Source organism: Muntiacus reevesi, chromosome 9 (genome assembly GCF_963930625.1).
Source record: "Muntiacus reevesi chromosome 9, mMunRee1.1, whole genome shotgun sequence".
NCBI classification, from domain to species: domain Eukaryota; kingdom Metazoa; phylum Chordata; class Mammalia; order Artiodactyla; family Cervidae; genus Muntiacus; species Muntiacus reevesi.
Window position 1 is genome coordinate 12,181,929 of NC_089257.1, and position 15,980 is coordinate 12,197,908.

Here is a 15,980-nt window from a genome sequence, read left to right on the forward strand (position 1 = left end):
TTGTAAAAATTTGTAACTAAACTATGACAACAATGATTAACCAACAGAAATTTAATACTTTATTTTCTTTGCTGTATTTATTCATCTATATGAGAGATAAAAGCTATTAATGAAAGGATTACACAACATATCTGATATTGTTAGGTCCAAACTCCTAAAGTACTCAGCAAATGCCTGAAACTTACTCTTTCCTGTGGATTGGCAAAAGCAGGTTTTGATGTACTCTGGGTGTAATTAACTCAAACTGCTTATATCTACCTACTCAACTGCTGATCAAACCACAGGAGAGTCCCCAAGGGGAATACACTCCAATTATGATCTGGTTCAAAATAGCAACATGGTGATTCACTCAATGAAAAAGATAATAGTCTTGGAATAATTCATGACCTAGTAATATTTGTTGAATAAATAAAGTCTTTCAGCCTCTGATTTATAATAATGCTTTATATTTGCATTTCCCTAATAACTAGTGGTTTTATGTACTTTTTCATACTAACCTGTTGTCCATTTGTGTGTCTTCCTTGGAGAAGATTCTATTCAAGTGGTTTGCAAACATTTTCTCCCACTCGTTAGAAGGTCTCCTTACTCTGTTGATTGTTTTCTTTGCTGAATATACTTTTAGTGTGATGTATTCACACTTATCAAATTTTTCTTTTGTGCCTGTGCTTGTGATATGATATCTATTGAATTATCGCTAATCTAATGTCATGAGGCTTTTCCTTTACATTTCTTCTGAGAGTTTTATGGTGTCATGTATTATGTTTAAGTCTTTAAGTTGACTTTTGTTCATGTTTTAAGATGAGGGTTGAGTTTTGTTGTTTTGCATGTGGATATCCCGTTTTGCCAATGCAGCTTGTTGAAGTGATTATTCTTTTTGCACTGTCTTTCGTTGACACCCTTGTTGAAGATCAGTTGATTAAATATATGTGAATTGATTTGTGGGCTCCTTTTTCTGCTCCATTGGCCTATATGTCTGCTTTTATACCCATACTGTATGGTTCAAGGACTTTAGCTTTGTAACACATTTTTGAAACCAAGATGCATGATTACACGAGCTTTGTACTTTTACACAAGATTTCTTTGGATATTTGAAACCTTCTTTGGCATCACATAAAATTTAGAATTTTTTTTCTATTTTAAAAAATATCAGTGTTATTTGATAAGCATTGCTTTCAATTTTTTATTGCCTTGGGTAGTACAGAAATTTTATCAAGTGCAAATCAAAAGTGTGATTGCATATCACCTCACACCTGTTAGGTTATTATTAAATAAGAAAAAACCTACAAACATGACAATCAGGGAACACAAAGAATAAAATGATCAATGGTTGCCAGAGGTTTGGGAGCAGGAGGATAAAGAGACAGAGCACAGAGGACTTTTAGGGCATTGAAAACAATTCTATATAAGAATATGAACATGGATTCATGTCATTATATGTATTCTTGAAACTCAAAGGACATACAGCCCCAAGCGTGAAGTTTAATGTAAATAATGGACTTTGAGTGATTATGATGTGTCAATGTGGGCTTATCATACATAAAAAATATACCACTTTGATGGAGAATATTAATAAGGAGCATGCATGTAAAATATCTATACCTCCCTCATAATTTTGCTGTGAACCTATTACTTCTTTTTATAAAGTCATGAAAAAATTGAATGGAATTTATACATCAGGCAGAAGAAAATTCTCATTAATAAGCCAGAATATCCTCCAAAATACTTCCTGAAATAAAGCATAGAAACAGCAGTAAACAAGCTACAATATAGAAAGTAGTGAAAGATGAATAGGTGATAATTTGACAAAATAATATCAGGATATTACTCTATTAATCCGACAATAAGTATCTCTGAAATGTTAGGACACTTTAAAACATTGGCATATTATTGGAATCAACACTTTTTCTCCAAGCACAAGAGTCACATGAAAAGGAAGGTATTAACATGAACTATGACACTGCAATCTAGCAATTTACTGTGTGAGAATTAAATGTTTATATGCATTTAAATAAGTTGTAGAAGACTTTTGAGAGTCCCTTGGACAGTAAGGAGATTAAACCAGTCAATCCTAAAGGAAAGCAGCCCTGAAAATTCATTGGAAGGACTGATTCTGAAGCTGAAGCTCCAATACTTTGGCCACTTGATTTAGTTTTAATAGGACTACCTTCTTTTTTTTTGTTTGTTTGTTTCAGGTGTCCAGCAAAGTGATTCAGTTATACATATATTCTTTTTAAAATCCTTTTTTTTTTTTTTTAATTTTTATTTTTTTTATTTTTCAGTGGGTTTTGTCATACATTGATGTGAATCAGCCATAGAGTTACACGAATTCCCCATCCCGGTCCCCCATCCCACCTCGCTCTCCATGTGATTCCTCTGGATCTTCCCAGCCCAACAGGCCCAAGCACTTGACTCATGCCTCCCACCTGGGCTGGTGGTCTGTTTCACCACAGATAATATACATGCTGTTCTTTCGAAACATCCCACCCTCCCCTTCTCCCACAGAGTTCAAAAGTCTGTTCTGTACTTCTGCGTCTCTTCTTCTGCCCTGCATATAGGGCCATCATTACCATCTTTCTAAATTCCGTATATATGTGTTAGTATACTGTAATGTTCTTTATCTTTCTGGCTCACCTCACCCTGTATAATGGGCTCCAGTTTCATCCATCTCATTAGAACTGATTCAAATGAATTCTTTTTCACGACTGAGTAATATTCCATGGTGTATATGTACCACAGCTTCCTTATCCATTCATCTGCTGATGGGCATCTAGGCTGCTTCCATGTCCTGGCTATTATAAACAGTGCTGCGATGAACATTTGAGTGCACGTGTCTCTTTCAGATCTGGATTCCTCAGTGTGTATGCCCAGAAGTGGGATTGCTGGGTCATATGGTAGTTCTATTTCCAGTTTTTTAAGAAATCTCCACACTGTTCTCCATAGTGGCTGTACTAGTTTGCATTCCCACCAACAGTGTAAGAGGGTTCCCTTTTCTCCACACCCTCTCCAGCATTTATTGCTTGTAGACTTTTGGATAGCAGCCATCCTGACTGGCGTGTAATGGTACCTCATTGAGGTTTTGATTTGCATTTCTCTGATAATGAGTGATGTGGAGCATCTTTTCATGTGTTTGTTAGCCATCTGCATGTCTTCTTTGGAGAAATGTCTGTTTAGTTCTTTGGCCCATTTTTTTGATTGGGTCATTTATTTTTCTGGAATTGAGCTTCAGGAGTTGCTTGTATATTTTTGAGATTAATCCTTTGTCTGTTTCCTCATTTGCTATTATTTTCTCCCAATCTGAGGGCTGTCTTTTCACCTTACTTATAGTTTCCTTTGTTGTGCAAAAGCTTTTTAGTTTCATTAGGTCCCATTTGTTTATTTTTGCTTTTATTTCCAATATTCTGGGAGGTGGGTCATAGAAGATCTTGCTGTGATTTATGTCAGAGAGTGTTTTGCCTATGTTCTCCTCTAGGAGTTTTATAGTTTCTGGTCTTACATTTAGATCTTTAATCCATTTTGAGTTTATTTTTGTGTATGGTGTTAGAAAGTGTTCTAGTTTCATTCTTTTACAAGTGGTTGACCAGTTTTCTCAGCACCACTTGTTAAAGAGATTGTCTTTTTTCCATTGTATATCCTTGCCTCCTTTGTCAAAGATAAGGTGTCCATAGGTTCGTGGATTTATCTCTGGGCTTTCTATTCTGTTCCATTGAGCTATATTTCTGTCTTTGTGCCAGTACCATACTGTCTTGATGACTGTGGCTTTGTAGTAGAGTCTGAAGTCAGGCAGGTTGATTCCTCCAGTTCCATTCTTCTTTCTCAAGATTACTTTGGCTATTCGAGGTTTCTTATATTGCCATACAAATTGTGAAATTATTTGTTCTAGTTCTGTGAAAAATACCGTTGGTAACTTGATAGGGATTGCATTGAATCTATAGATTGCTTTGGGTAGAATAGCCATTTTGACAATATTGATTCTTCCAATCCATGAACACGGTATGTTTCTCCATCTGTTTGTGTCCTCTTTGATTTCTTTCATCAATGTTTCATAGTTTTCTGTGTATAGGTCTTTTGTTTCTTTAGGTAGATATACTCCTAAGTATTTTATTCTTTTCGTTGCAATGGTGAATGGTATTGTTTCCTTAATTTCTCTTTCTGTTTTTTCATTGTTAGTATATAGGAATGCAAGGGATTTCTGTGTGTTAATTTTATATCCTGCAACTTTACTCTATTCATTGATTAGCTCTAGTAATTTTCTGGAAGAGTCTTTAGGGTTTTCTATGTATAGGATCATGTAGGACTACCTTCTTAAATACAGAGTCTAAGGTAAAAATTTTTCCCTAAAATGAGATTACATTACAAGTTATTACATTCAGTTGTTGGCTAAATTAAACATGTTAAAATACCATGTCAACCAAAGTGGTTTATTTTACATTTTATTTCTTGTTACTTTCTTTATCATGTTTTCATACTTTAAATTCCACAGATATGAATAGGTGTAGCTCTGTCAATACTGAAATGTTACTGTGGAAAGTATACAACTACATGCCAGCTTTGTTACGAACTACTTGAAGTGCCTTTTTACATTCGCAATTGTGAAAATGGAAGCAAGTAAGCACACATAGCAAGATTTTGCCTTTATGTTGTGCATCATCTGGTTCTTGTAAATCCACCAGGGCTTATCTTGACACAAGAATGGAGGCTTTACATTTTGTTCTATTTCCAATATGTACATTAAAATTCAACACTGGAGCCAGAATCTTGTGCTTTTCTCCATTCAAGAGCCAGATGCAACACTTCCAAACAATGTAGGGATAAAATTCAAACAAAAAGGGTGGACTCGATGGATGCAATAGTTAGTCAATGGTTTTCAAGAATACTCCCTCGCTATCTACAGATTTGCATCTTGTGTGATATTTTTGCATAGAGGCTTGACTAATAAAAGTTCAGTTTTCCTCTACTTCCCTGGAGGACCTGATCTGTACTGGGAATTTTGATTCTCCTGTCTAAGGACTAGGGCCATGACACAGATTTCAGTGTGAAGGTCTTCAGAGACTTCAAGCACTTGTATAAACCAGTTAGCACACTTCATGCAAAAGCCTCACGAGCAGGTCTAGGCAGATCACTCTGCTGAGGTAGGTAAAATCAAATACCTTATTTATTTCAAATTCCAGAAGAGGAGAGCAAGGATACAAGAAACTTCATCAATTCAAATTAAACTCAGAACTGATGATATCTGGTCCATTCTCTTGCCGAGTCGCTCACGTCTCTGCCCACTGATTGCTAAGTGGAAGTGCTGGTGATACATGTAAATACAATGATTTTTAAAACCCTATTGATAGACTATGGAGAAGGAAATGCAACCTACACAAATATTCTTGTTTGGAGAACCCCATGGACAGAGAAGCCTGGTGGTCTACAGTCCCTGGGATCAGAAAGTTCGACACAACTGAATAACCAACCCCCATTGATACATTAACTCTGAGCATTTGTACAGAATAGTGAATAGTCCTTTAAATAAGTATATTTTACTTTGAACTATAAGGGAATGTTTTCTGCCATAGAACTGGTGAAATTGGTGAATATTTTAGAGGACACATTACACTAGATAAGAAACTTAAATGTCTTTGAAATATAAGATTCTCTCCTTATACAATTCTCTCCTACATAAAAATGTTCTCCTTTTAAAAAGCTGATTACACACATTCAGAATAGACAATAATTGCTGTTAATGCTTTTTTTCTTGTTAAATTAAGAATAGACTTATTATATATGTTATCTCTCAGGGAAACATGCACTGAGTTGCTATGTGTATAGCAAACAAATACTTTGATTAGAGTGAGTGTTGCCCCTATGTTTTTCATCAAGAACCTACTTATGCATCTATTTTAGATGCAGTGTTAGAAGGCAAGAAATAAGGGACAGTTGTTGCAACACCATTGGATCAGCTCATCAAACATAGAGTTGATTCATGGAATAGATATCCTTAGGCGCTTCCCAAGTGGTGCAGTGATAATGAATCTGCCTGCCAACACAGCGGATGCAGGATAGGTATTCATAAGAGAAACAATCAACAACAACAAAAACATCACAGATTTAAGACAGAATCAGGTTGAGGGAGAGTACATTGGGCTTTTGTTGTTGTTGTTGTTGTTGTTGCTAAATATATAGTTAGATACCATGTGTCCCAGTGTTTTATATATGCAAAATTATAATTCACTTGCCATTTCTAGCTCAACCACGAAAACTCTCAGTAAGGTAGAATGAGTTACTGGAACTGAAATAAGAAACCACATTTAAAAAATCATTCAAAACATGTTCATATCAATAACTTCTGATACAAATTATTTTGCTTTCATTGTCACAAGGCTTTGTGCTAAATAACACACATATGTACACTGTCTCATTTAATCCATACCTCACAAGACTATAAATACTTGGAAAAATCATATGGCTATTAGTAAAGTGTTTCCCTGGTAGCTCAGATGGTAAAGAATCCACCTGCAATGCAGGAGAGGGGTGCAGGTTGATGTATGGAGTAGATATCTTAGACACTTCCCAAGTGGCGCAGTGGTAATGAATCTGCCTGCCGACACAGCGGAGAAGGGAAAGGCTATTCACTCCAGTATTCTTGCCTGGAGAATCACTTGGAGAGATGATCCTGGCAGGCTACAGTCCATGGGGTTGCAAAGAGTTGGTCATGACGGAGTGACTTTTACTTTTTCATTAGTTAGTGCCTCGGTCTTCTACACCCTGGTGATTCCAATGCTGAACCCCCTCATTTACAGCCTAAGGAACAAGGACGTGAAGAATGCGTTGAAGAGATTCCTGGATAACCCATGTCAGTCATTCAGATTAATGCAAATTTAAAACTATAGCTATCTTCATTTAAGAATTAAATCCTACTAAGTGAAGAGGTTGTAAATTGCTAAAAAAATTCCATTAATATCAATAGAGAAATCTTAATCCTTTTCATTCCAACTTCAAGTACCCAATTTTCCCTAATTTAAAAGGCATTAATTATTCAAAGAAAACACACTAATGTAAGTAATACACAATGGGAAGACCCCCAGGGATGGAATGGGGAGGGAGGCAGGAGGGGGGATCAGGATGGGGAACACATGTAAATCCATGGCTGATTCATGTCAATGCGTGGCAAAAACCATTACAATATTGTAAAGTAATTAGTCTCCAACTAATAAAAATAAATGGAAAAAAAAGAAAATAAATACAATCTAGAATAAAATATATGTTAGAAAAATATTTTTATAGTTTTTGAACAAGAAAGAATAATCCTGATAGTAAGGTGGATTTATGTTGGAATCAATTTTTGGATGGTTGTTAAGTCAGATCATCTTCTTTGCCACAGATATGTTGACATTTTGTTTGATTACTACAAGTTTTATTATTTTTTGCAGCATTTTACCTATTAAATTATCAGCCTTTTTGAACTCATTGATATCTTGCATCTAACCAAATATATATCACAAAAAATAAAGCTTTCAGGCATAAAGAAACAATAAAAATATACTTTTTCAAAAAAAATAATTTGTTGAAACAAATAGGCAAGCACTTCAACCAAGCACCAGTTTTCAAGGAACCAAGATAGAAAAAGGAATTTGTCTGCCAGCTCTCATTTTTATTAGTCAAAGCTTACCCTGTGGGACATCATCACCTGTGATCCCAAGTTATGCTTACTTGAATGCTCAAGTGGTTCCAAAATATTCACGTCCAAACCATTATAACAAAACCTTGTTGGTGGTTAGGGAGGACAGGAAACACAGGACACAGTCATGAAGCAAGGTCTGAGAATACCTGTGAAAGTTAGGAGCGAGGAAAGAACGACTGCAGGGTCTCTCATTCTGTAGCTGGAGCAGAACTAATTATTAAGAGCTGCATCAATACGCGTGCACAAATCTAGTATCTCGGTACTGTTAATTCATTTTTAATGTTCATAATAAAGCTATTATCATATACCATTGCCTCCTTTCAGCTACCAAAGTTTAACTTACATGACGTTATGAAAAGCTGTTTGAGGTATTGTTGTTGTTGTTGTTTAGTAGCAAAGTCATATTTGACTCTATTGTGATCCCATAGACTGCAATCTCGCAGTATCTTCTGCCCATGGGATTTTCCAGGCAAAAATACTGGAGTGCACTGCCATTTTCTTTCTACAGGGTATATTTCCAATTCAGGGACTGAATCCAAGCATCCTGCATTGGCTGGTGGATTCTTACCACTGAGCCAGCAGGGCTACAGTTCAGTTCAGTTCAGTCACTCAGTCGTGTCCGAATCTTTACGACCCCATGGACTGCAGCACACCAGGCCTCCCTGTCCATCACCAACTCCCGGAGTTTATTCAAAACCATGTCCATTGAGTCGGTGATGCCATCCAACCATCTCATCCTCTGTCGTCCCCTTCTCCTCCTGCCCCCAATCTCTCCCAGCATCAGGGTCTTTTCCAATGAGTCAACTCTTCACATGAGGTGGCCAAAGTACTGGAGTTTCAGCTTCAGCATCAGTCCTTCCAATGAACACCCAGGACTGATCTCCTTTAGGATGGACTGGTTGGATCTCCTTGCAGTTCAAGGGACTCTCAAGAGTCTTCTCCAACACTACAGTTCAAAAGAACCAATTCTTCGGCGCTTAGCTTTCTTCACAGTCCAACTCTCACATCGATACATGACCACTGGAAAAACCATAGCCTTGACTAGACGGACCTTTGTTGGCAAAGCAATGTCTCTGCTTTTTAATATGCTATCTAGGTTGGTTATAACTTTCCTTCCAAGGAGTAAGCGTCTTTTAATTTCATGGCTTCAGTCAACATCTGCAGTGATTTTGGAGTCCAAAAAATTAAAGTGAGTCACTGTTTCCACTGTTTCCCCATCTATTTCCCATGAAATGATGGGACCAGATACCATGACCTTAGTTTTCTGAATGTTAAACTTTAAGCCAACTTTTTCATTCTCTTCTTTCATTTTCATCAAGAGACTTTTTAGTTCCTCTTCACTTTCTGCCATAAGGGTGGTGTCATCTGCATATCTGAGGTTATTGATATTTCTCCCTACAATCTTGATTCTGGCTTGTGCTTCTTCCAGCCCAGCGTTTCTCATGATGTACTCCCCATATAAGTTAAATAAGCAGGGTGACAATATACAGCCTTGATGTACTCCTTTTCCTATTTGGAACCAGTCTATTGTTTCATGTCCAGTTCTAACTGTTGCTTCCTGACCTGCATACAGGTTTCTCAAGAGGCAGGTCAGGTGGTCTGGTATTCCCATCTCTTTCAGAATTTTCCACAGTTTATTGTGATCCACATAGTCGAAGGCTTTGGCGTAGTCAATAAAGCAGAAATAGATGCTTTTCTGGAACTCTCTGGCTTTTTTGATGATCTAGTGGATGTTGCCAATTTGATCTCTGGTTCTTCTGCCTTCTCTAAACAAGCTTGCACATCTGGAAGTTCACAGTTCACGTATTGCTGAAGCCTGGCTTGGAGAATTTTGAGCATTACTTTACTAGCGTGTGAGATGAGTGCAATTGTGCGGTAGTTTGAGCATTCTTTGGCATTGCCTTTCTTAGGGATTGGAATGAAAACCTGACCTTTTCCAGTCCTGTGGTCACTGCTGAGTTTTCCAAATTTGCTGGCATATTGAGTGCAGCACTTTCACAGCATCATCTTTCAGGATTTGAAATAGTTCAACTAGCATTCCATCACATCCACTGTCTTTGTAGTGATGCTTCCTAAGGCCCACTTGACTTCACATTCCAGGATGTCTGGCTTTAGGTGAGTGATTACACCATTGTGGTTATCTTGGTCATAAAGATCTTTTTTTGTACAGTTCTTCTGTGTATTATTGCCACTTCTTCTTAATACTTCCTGTTTCAGTTAGGTCCATACCGTTTCTGTCATTTACTGATCCCATCTTTGCATGAAATGTTCCCTTGGTATCTCTAATTTTCTTGTCTTCCCATTGTGTTGTTTTCCTCTATTTCTTTGCATTGTTTGCTGAGGAAGGCTTTCTTATCTCTCCTTGCTATTCTTTGGATTTCTGCATTCAAATCAGAATATCTTTCCTTTTCTCCTTTGCTTTTTGCTTCTCTTATTTTCACAGCTATTTGTAAGCCTCCTCAGACAACCATTTTGCCTTTTTGCATTTCTTTTCCATGGGGATGGTCTTGATCCCTATCTCCTGTACAATGTCACAAATCTATGTCCATAGTTCATCAGGCTCTCTGTCTATCAGATCTAGTCCCTTAAATCTATTTCTCACTTCCACTGTATAGTCATAAGGGATTTGATTTAGGTCATGCCTGAATGTTCTAGTGGTTTTCCCTACTTTCTTCAGTTTAAGTCTGAATTTGGCAATAATGAGTTCATGATCTGAGCCACAGTTGGCTCCTGGTCTTGTTTTTGCTGACTGTATAGAGCTTCTCCATCTTTGGCTGCAAAGACTATAATCAATCGATTTTGGTGTTGGCCATCTGGTGATGTCCATGTGTAGAGTATTCTATTGTGTTGTTATACATATACATATGTATATAACCAATCACAAAAATATATAAATATCTTAAATTCACTCATATCAATTTCAAAACTACGTAACTAACAATTATACATATGTACATATATAATATGTATATGGGGCTTCCCTGTTGGCTCAGACGGTAAAGCGTCTACCTGCAATTCGGGACCTGGGTTGGAATCCTGATTCAGAAAGATCCCCTGCAGAAGGAAATGGTAGCCCACTCCGGTACTCTTGCCTGGAAAATCCCACGGATGGAGGAGCCTGGTAGGCTACAGTCCATGGAGTTGCAAAGAGTCAGACCTGACTGAAGAACTTCACTTTTCTTGTATGTATATAGTGCTTCTCTGGTGGCTCAGTGGTAAAGAATCCTCTTCAATGTAATGGTTTCAATCCTGGATTAGGAAGACCCACTGGAGATGGAAATGGCAACCTATGCCAGTATTACTGACTGGGAAATCCCATGGACAGAGGAGCCTGGTAGGCTACAGTCCATGGGGTCTCAAAAAAGTCAGACAAGATTTAGAAAGTAAACAAAACAGCAACATATGTAGGTATAAATGATTTATATATTCAAGAGCAAAGTGCTAAATGCACTTGATTAAAAAAATGAATATGAGTAAATCACAAGGACAATATATACCAAGTAAAATAAGCTGGTCATGAAAGGACAAGTATGAGTGACATCATTTATATCAACCATATAAAATAATCAACACATAGAAGCAGAGAGTGGAAATTGGATTGTCAGGGGCAGGGAGACAGGGAAAATGGGATTGCTACCCAATAAGTATAAAGTTTCAGCTATAAAAGGTGATGTAATTCTAGAAATATGTTCTATAACATTGTGCCAATAATTAGCATTAGCATATTGTATATTTAAAAAATTGTTAAGAAGGTAAATCTTATATTTATTGCTTAAATAAATAAAACTTAAAAAATTTGGAAGAGTAGAGAAATGTTGTATTAGTCAGTAGTTATTTCCTCTAGGTGAGGTGGATGGAGTGGGATTGAGAGAGGCTGGACTGATGGAAATTAGGCTTACATGTAATTATGTGTTACTTTAAAAAAATGAACCCGGTAAGATAAAACTATGGTTTAATGTGAGTGATCAAATTACAGTGCCCATAATGTCATTTTTCTGCTTATTTATATGTGTGTGCTTCTTATAAATAGTTTGAAAGTGAAATTTTGTGATTCTGTGATAGAAAGTACCTCTTATACAATAAATAGCAGGCTAAAATGAGAGATTATGTTGTCAAATAAAGCATCAATGAAAGTGAAATGTTGTAAAAGAAGTAGTTAACTAAACAACAGCAATAACATGTATGAGAGCTACACTAAGCATTTCAATTAAAAAATTGATATTCACTGTCTTGACAACCATTCCCACTTTGACTTTATTTTGAAATTATCTGTTTTTTTTTAATATGCGGCAATTACAGCAGGGTTTATTCTTAACACAAAAATGGAGGCTTTGCAGTTGGTTCTACTTCCAATATCCGCATAAGTTGAACATTGGGATCAAAATTCTGTGCTTTCTAGCCAATGGGATTTTCTCCATCCCAGGGCCAGAGACAACACTCTCAGAAAATGTCAGAAGATGTAGAGGTACATTTCAAACCACTCAAAAGATGAAATCACTGTATGCAATAGTTATTGAATGTGATTATCCAAGCAAGCCCCCAAGCTGTCTCCACATTTTCACTCTGGGGGCAGTTTTGCACAGAGACTTGACTATTGAATATTCATTTGTCATTCTTTCCCTGGGGAATCTGACCTGAGCCAGGGGATTCTGGTTCTGCTGTTGAGGAGCTGGGCCATGAACAGACATTTCATTGTGAAGGTCTTCAGGGACTTCAGAATCTTGTATAATTCAGTCACCTGTGGCTCAACAGTAAAGAATTCTCCTGACAGGGAGGAGACACAGGAGATGCAGGTTCTAGCCCTGGGTTGGGAAGATCCCCCGGAGGAAGGCATTTTTCTTGCCTGGAGAATGGCACAGACAGAGCAGCCTGGCAGGTTACAGTCTCCAAAGAGCCGCAAAGAGCAGACACGACTGAAGCCAGTGGGCACAGCACGTAAGCCAGCTAGCGCGCTTCATACCAGGCTGCAGGAGGGGTCTCGGCAGACCTCTCTTTTCAGGTAGGTCAGTTTAGAAATCTAGTTTATGGCAAATTCTGGAAGAGACAAGCAGGGATATTGGAAACTTACTCAATTCAAATCAGAACTGGCGCTTGTCCTGTGGTTAAGATTCACACTCCAGTGCAGAAGGCATGAGTTCAATTCCTGATTGGGGAGGTAATATCCTGCATGCTTCAGAGCATGGCCAAGGGGAAAAAAAAAGAAGACAAAAAGTAGTGAACTGCAATTAGAATTGAAATTATATCCACTTTGTTTTCTTTTCAAGTCATTCGCTTCTCTACCTGCTGATTGATTGCAGAGTGGAAGTGCTGGAGATGCAGCGTAAGCAGTATTTTCTAGCATTTCCACCGGTAGACTGACCTTTGCACAGAATAACTAAGTCTGACAAAGGAATTATATTTTACCTTAATCTATAAAGAAATGTTTTCTGCAGAATTGATGGATGTTTTAGAGGCACACTACACCACATAGGAAACTCTGTGTCTATACAAGATTCTATGTCTCCAAGTAAGATTTATTCCTACCTAATGCCAATAAAAACAAGTTTTTCTTCCCTTCCTATTTTCTGTGTTGCCCGATGTGATAAACCTTCAGATGGAAAGAGTTTTGGAGTCAGCAGGCATTCTCTGTTGCTGGTGGACACTGAGAGCTCATGTTGAGATGCAGTGTCTGTACCTAACACAACCCGTTTAGGATAAATTCCTTAGTCAGAGACCAATGGAGCGGACTCTTGAAATCACATCAGCATCTATTTAAAAAATAACTTGCAATATTATTTTTCATTCACATTTTGAGATAAATGTTTAACATTTGTATTTTTTTAATTTTATTCACTGAAAATCTGTTACTTTAGAAAATCTACAAAATTCATTTTGAAAATAAATTTGAGAAAACTATTTTTCAAAAATTAAAATAGCTACCATCAGTAGCAAGTTCTAAGTCAGACAAGATTATAAATACATAGGTGAAAACTGGGGCTCTTTTATAGAGACTTTATTTCAGTGACAAGTACTTACCTAATGAAAAAGCTTTGCATCTTTTATATTTTATGATAAGTGGTAACCAATAATAGACCGTGATGCATATCATGGTCTCCCTTTTAAAAGCTAACCGCACAAACTGAGAATACACAGTATTTTCTGTTATTGACACTCTTTTTATTCCTGTTAAATTAAGAGTGAGTTTATTGAATATAGTATCTCATCGTGAAACGTGCATTGACTTGCTTTATGTATAGCAAACGGATATTTTGCTTTGAGTGTTGCCCCTACATTTCCCATCAAAAGCTTACTTATGCATTTATTTTAAATGCAGGGGTAGAAGGCAAGAAATAAGGCATAGGTGGTGCAACAATATCAGACCAACTCATTAGACACATATTTGATGTATGGAACAGAGTATCTTTGCTTAATAGAAACAAAAAAGGCAGATGTAAGAGAGGTCAGGTTGTAGGAGAACATATCTGGGTTTGTTTAACTGTAGAGCTAGATACCATCTGTCCCTGTATTTTGAATATGCAAAATTATAATTCACTTAATATTTTCATCTCAACTATAAAATTTCCAGGAACAGAAAATGAGTTACTGGGACTGAAATAAGAAACCACATTTTAAAAAGTTATTCAAGGGACTTCCCTGGTGGTTTCAGTGATTAAAAATCTGCTTGTCAACACTGGGAACACGGGTTCAACTCCTGGTCTGGGAAGATCCCACATGCCGTGCTGCAATAAGCCCATGAACCACAGCTACTAAGCCTGTGCTCTAGGGCCTGCATGCTGCAAGTACCGAAGGACGTGTGACTAGTTAAGTTACGTTCATTATTTCCACTTTGTGAGAACTAAGTTTACGTATACAATATCTCATCTAATTTATAAAGCATGAAGACACAATTACCTGGTAAAAGTCACACAACTAATAATTGGTGGACTAACAGATAACCAAAAGACTAATAGACCAAACAAACAAATAAAAATACATAAAAAACTATAAAACCATGTTATTAACTGATATCCTATACAGACACTGAGTAACTTAATTTCACTGAACTTAAATTGTCTCATCAGACCCCCCCAAAAAAAAAAAAATTATACCCATCTTCCAGGATGCTTCTGCAAAACAAGGAAATGATTATTTCAAAATACTTCACATACTTCTGGGCACAGAGTATAGATAGAAAGAAAGAAAACAGAGTGAAGTCACTCAGTCGTGTCCAACTGTTTGCGAACCCATGGACTATAGTCTGCCAGTCTTCTCCATCCATGGGACTTTCCGGGCAAGGATACTGGAGTGGATTGCCATTTCCTTCTCCAGAGGGAATCGAACCTGGGTTTCCTGCAGAACAGGCAGACTCTTTACCATCTGAGACACCAGGGAAGTGTATACCACATACGAAGTAATGTTAAGCTTTCTATTCATTTATCTATATAAATAAACAAATGGATCAACTTTTCACAAAATCAGAACTGCCCACAGTACACTTTTTAAAAATCAAATGGACTTTAAACCATTTAAGGAAAAGGAGTATATATTGGAAAGGAAAAAAGAAAAGAGCTGTCACAATTAAACATTAGGGAAGAGTGAGAAATTAGAAGTCAGAATGATAAGACAGGACTAGTTTGTTTTATTTGGCAGAAGAAAAGGAAATGAGATAAAGGAAAGAAGATTCAGAGGAATTTCTCCCTGATGCTAAGGAACAATATTGAAATATAAGACTGCCTGAGTACAGCTGAAGCAGAAGGGGTAATGATTATTAAAGATAAAACTGCGTTACTGAAAGTGTTCCCATAGAAAAATGGAAATTCCTAGAAATGATGGCAAGGGCTGGTCTGACGTGATGACCTGTAGGAGCTAAGGAAAAATAACTGGTTATTTTCCTAGTTCATCAACATCTTATAGGTACCTTTCGTTAATCACTGGAAATACCTACACAGAGGCAAATGTATGTGTTTTAAGTATGTATTAATTAAATATGTGCTAATATAATTAATATATTCACATTAATATTAATGCATGGAATAGGATAATAAAATAATGTGCATTTATTCAATATAAACCATATCCTGCAGTGAATAATACATTAATATTTTGGTCAAATAGTTATAAGATCCTAAAACAGGTCTCTGCAGAGTTAGTATATGTGAATTTTGTGAAAAGATAGAGAAGAAAACAAGGAAGACCTGAGACTTTTAAGTATTTTTGAAAGAAATAAATTGATTTTAAATGAAACATTTAACAATCTGACATCTAACAGAAAAAAAATGATTTTATCCTCTGTTAATCTCTTTCCATTTTCCCCACTAAGCAGAAATCAGCAAAATAC